The sequence below is a fragment of the Penaeus chinensis genome, chromosome 33 (genome assembly GCF_019202785.1).
Source record: "Penaeus chinensis breed Huanghai No. 1 chromosome 33, ASM1920278v2, whole genome shotgun sequence".
In the NCBI taxonomy this organism is placed as follows: Eukaryota; Metazoa; Arthropoda; class Malacostraca; order Decapoda; family Penaeidae; genus Penaeus; species Penaeus chinensis.
Window position 1 is genome coordinate 26,655,543 of NC_061851.1, and position 5,000 is coordinate 26,660,542.

At 37.2% G+C, this 5,000-nt stretch overlaps 1 protein-coding gene across 1 annotated transcript in view; it reads left to right on the top strand.

The window, feature by feature from the left end:
* The first annotated feature begins 4,353 nt into the window (after positions 1–4,353).
* LOC125043294 overlaps positions 4,354–5,000 on the top strand; it is a 16,436-nt gene continuing 15,789 nt past the window's right edge. The window contains exon 1 of the mRNA XM_047639337.1: positions 4,354–4,376. The gene's annotated coding sequence lies outside the window, so the exon portion shown is untranslated. The remainder of the gene's footprint in view (positions 4,377–5,000) is intronic.

Genomic DNA, 5,000 nt, shown 5'->3' on the forward strand with positions numbered 1-5,000 from the left:
GGTTAAGCCAACTGTGCTCTTTTACTACTCCTGCTAACCATATGTTTTAAGGCGTCTTAATAGCCTTTACATACTTACTTGTTTACTTACTTCACTTACTTATTTCCATTTCTTTAATCTGAACGAGAGGGATGGAGACGAAGGGAGAGTGGTTGTGAAAAATGACTTCGACCGAGAAGCTATACAAGCATTTCGTCCTCAGTTACCAGCTCACCCTCGTCACGCGCGAACATTTACGTGAAGAACAGCTCTTACCCATTTGCATAGGCATGGGTGGTTAAATGTGCCGGGTCATGTCTTAAAATCTTTTTCCAAAAACTGATTATGCATTGCTATTATCTGAAAGTGAAGCAATCGAGAAGGAGCAGACCGAGAGTTTGGGGTTTATAGTAACTTTTTTTTTTTAGATAACAGAGATAATTTAGATAAATTCTACTCTTAGTCTTGTACATTTTTACATAATAAAACTCAAGTTAAAAAAAGAAAAGAATAACTTATAAGTATTGTAGAGAGGATTTTCATACACGCTAGAAGTAACTACCTGGCAAATAACTATGAATTCATTGCGGCACACCCCCCCCCTTTTTTTTTCTTTTTTCTTTTTTTTTTTAGGAAAGTCTCCATCTTGAGGACGTACTGGAAATAATAGACCTTGAGGTAGGTTTTATTAAACAATATATCTGTATTTCTTCATATATATATGCAATTAAGAAATATAGCTGTTTCAATGAATATTTCGGTTAGACAGAAATAGTGTCTAGTGTCATGTGTTTGCATCTACGTATGAATGCATCTAGGCATTTATATCTCTATAAATACATACACATATACACATAGATGTGTGTGTACACACACTCTCTCTCCCGTATATATATGTGTGTATGTGTGTGTGTGAGTGTGAGTGTGAGTGTGAGTGTGAGTGTGTGTGTGTGTGTGAGAAAAAGAGAGAGAGAAATAAACATTCTATGTATTTGTTTAAGTGTTCTACACGGTTAAAAATGACCATGGTAGATTAGGTTATAAGATTATAAGATTAGCATTTACATCAGTTAATTACAGATGACGGAGTGGACGAATGGACTACACAGTTATAACTTCAATATTCAGACAGGTCCCTTGTGGTGCGTGAAGCTAAAACCAAAATCACACTCTGCACCAGATACTGTACTAAGGGGAAGTGTTCCAGGATATCCTCATTTGCATTCGCTTTTCCTGGGCATTAATCATGCTATCAAGGACGGCACTACGAACACCATCATTTGCGGCTTTCTCGTCCAGATGCTCCAGGATGTTTTGGCTGAAAAACACATCAGTAAAAAGGACCAGCTCGAATGAAAAATAACAAAGGAAGTAATAAATGAACAAGTGGCATTTGTAAAATCTCAATCGCATCGCATCGGTGTCGTACAGAGGGCAATAGCTGTCTTCACAGCTATTGCTAACTTTGCGCTAGTGGACGTCTTGGTGTACGGAGTCCTCGAAAAGGACTGACATAGTATCCGCATCATACACGCCATCAACGCCCGACGCTACTGGAAAGGCGATACTTCTCAGTACCTTGCTGCTGGATGTGATTCTCGAAACGCCGCGAAACTTCAATGAAAACTTTTGGAGTTACGCAGAGCCCATTAACGAGGAACTCTGAATGAAAACCAAAATTAAGTTATTCGATATAAATGGATGGGGTAAAAGAGGTGGTGCCAAAGGCCTCAGATTTTGGCACCAATTTTGAGTTCGAATTCTGTGTCACCTTGGGAGACGTGACGGAAATGGTGATAGAGGGCGTCGATCACGTGCAGGTGGTGCATCTCTGATGTAAGCAGAGGTCCTTTCATACTGGATAATTTTTACATACTTCACATGGACGTTTCACTCATACTCTCGCTTAAAATGCTTCATTTAACACCTTAAACATGGTTGAACTATATTCTGATGAGGTATGCCACCATCTTCACGCATCATTAGAAATTTGAAGGCAGCATTGTTGGTATTATAAGAATTAGTGCTACGTATAAATACTATTATTACCATTACTATTATTATTTACTGTTATAATTGACATAATAATAACTCACCATAACTTCCTTAGAGATAATACTAACAATATTGGTGGTTTAAAGTAAATAAAGTAACATGTATGTTACTGCCTTTTTTTTTTTTTTTTTTTTTATAACAAATGTCTTACTTCCTCATCCCTTAATTTTCATCATCTTATTTCACCTCATCATACAGTACTTAACATATTTATAATAATCATAATATCAATGACCATTTTATATTACATCTTATTAACCAGCACTCGAAAGGTCTGACGTCACAGTTAACGCCTATTGTTCGCATCTTAATCATTATGATTATCAAAATTACCCTTGTTGTCTACATGGTTGTTAAGCGTATTACCATTAACGCCACTGCTACTAGTAATACGGATATTATTACTAATTACCATCAATAAGATTATTACAATGGCTATTGTTATAATGAACCTTGATGAGAGCAATATATTTTTAAAAATCAATTAATATAATTGATTTAGTGTCCGTCATGGAAAAGAGTGTGTTTTCAGTAATCAGCTGAGAAGTATGGGTATATCCCCTGCGTAGTTTGGGCCAGTATGAAGGGGCTTTAGTGAACGCATATTTTGTTTGTAAAATGCTTATGTACTTTTATCACCCATCCTTTTACAACACTTTTGATTATTTGAAATGATCTGCTGCGTCAACAGCTAAGGTCATATCTTGTGGGATTAAAACGCTCAAATATTTAAAAAGTTTAAAACAGTTTATCAGTAAATGAAGTCTTATCAAGAAAATAAAATATTTGGACAATCAAAGCATAAATCATGTTATACGTGATGAAATTTAGTTAAAACTTTTAGTCTCCTTTAGCAAAGGTAATAAGATCTATGTAACAATCCTTCACAATACATTTCCCAGTTTCGATTGCTCCCTCCATTTGAAGGTAACTTTTGATGCTGGGTTTCAAGTCGGTTGTAGGAGAGGAATACGAGCATCACGGGGCTGGGCGGCAGCTGCCTTGGCCCTCCGATCAGCCCACTCATTCCCACAGTTACCATCATGCGCTGGCACCCAACAGACTTATCTTTTTACATGCTGACATCAGTGCAAGCCAATCTTGAATCTCCCTTACTATTGGATGTGATAAGTTTAAGAAGTGTATTGAAATATATCCCCGATTTCTGCTTCAGATCTCGTCCCCTACTCTATTCCAACCAAATCCAGCTAGACTAAATTGGTCCAAGGGGGAAATGGGAAATTCCAACAGCTAGAGCCTTGAAGAGATCCAGAATATCTTCCACAAGATTCCTCATTCGCCTATCATAGGATCGGCTATCCTTAGGGGGGTTGAAAACCAATCTGGATGTAGGAGATCCTGGAATACTTTGTAGTCCTGTCTAGTAAATCAGGTCCATGTAGTCCTGGTATAATGAAAGAGATGGTTCTCTGCTCTCAGCATACAAGACTCCACAGGTAAAGGAAAGACCTGAAAGCCCCTGTACAGATCCTGAGAGCTTCATTATTAACCGAGTCCAGCATCCGGAGAACAGTGAGAATTACAGATGAATAAGCCTCACATCCACAGTCAAGTTTACTATGAATAAGCACTCGACAAAGCCGGAGAAGCGTTGTGCGGTCTGTGCCTAAGACAGTTGAGAAAAAAACCCGCAAAACTTTCACCTTTAACTTTTTGATGTGAAGCACCCACGTAAGCCTTGAGTAAAAAAATAGACCCAAGTGCTTCACTTCTTGGGTTTGCTCACAAATAGAGGAAAGGATGGATCTTTCTTACTTGGAGAGAATTTGAAGCCATGGTATGTTGCCTACTGCACAACTTGATTTACTGCAGTCTGCATATGTCCTTGCGCAACTTATAAGCTTCTTCACACACACACACACACACACACACACACACACACATGTATATATATATACACATACACACACAAAGGCACAATATATATATATATATATAGATAGATAGATAGATATATACACAAACACACACATATATAGATAGATAGATATCATGTGTGTGTGTGTGTCTTTGTCTGTACGCGTGTATGTATATATCTAAGTCTATAAATACGATAGCATGTATTTGTGCATGTATAAAAAAATAAAAAGGAAATGCATTTGTACAATCACAGTAGTGTTGACTCTCAACATTCACACTTTTCTCCCCGCATTCGCTCACAAGTAAATGTTAACCAAATGTATGCTGAACTCTTGAAACTGGAGAAGAACGTTGCATTAAGAACAATGTAATACACTCGTGGTACTTCTAAACAGCAGCGAAAGAACAGTTAGTTTTGCATCCTCGAAGGAACAGTTAGTGCTGCATCGTCAGCCGTGAAAGTAAGAGATCTCTGCAGGCTGTTTATCCGTTGTTGAATTTCACGGTTCATTGAACATCATTATCATTATTATCACTGTTATTGTTATTGTTATCATTATCATAACGCGGTGCAACGGAAGCGGGCTCATTTAGCAATCTTGCTGACCCGCATTCAATTCCGGGCATATCTATATCTGTATACATATATATATATATACATATATATATATATATATACATATATATATATATATATATATATATATATATATATATATATATGCGGTACATGGTAACTCCGGCCATTCCTTGCACACAGGGGGTAATTTAAAAGCAAAATGAAACAGACTGCCTGTCGCACCAAGAATAACCATTGTAACAAGTGTAATATACTCAAATTGTTATTATAATTATTACTCTTATGATTATGATTGTATTTTTATGTATACCACTACATCATAACAAGTGCATTCGGATGAAATTATGATGAGTGGATATTTATTGCGCCTGGATTCATATGACAAAATGGCTTCTTCCTCTTGAGTTTGGAGAAGGCTGCAGGCCTTTGTAGCTCCTAAATTAGCTGCTGTGTTGAGGCGACTTTTGTTGGAGAAAAACAAATGTCCCCCTCGATCTAAAGGTAG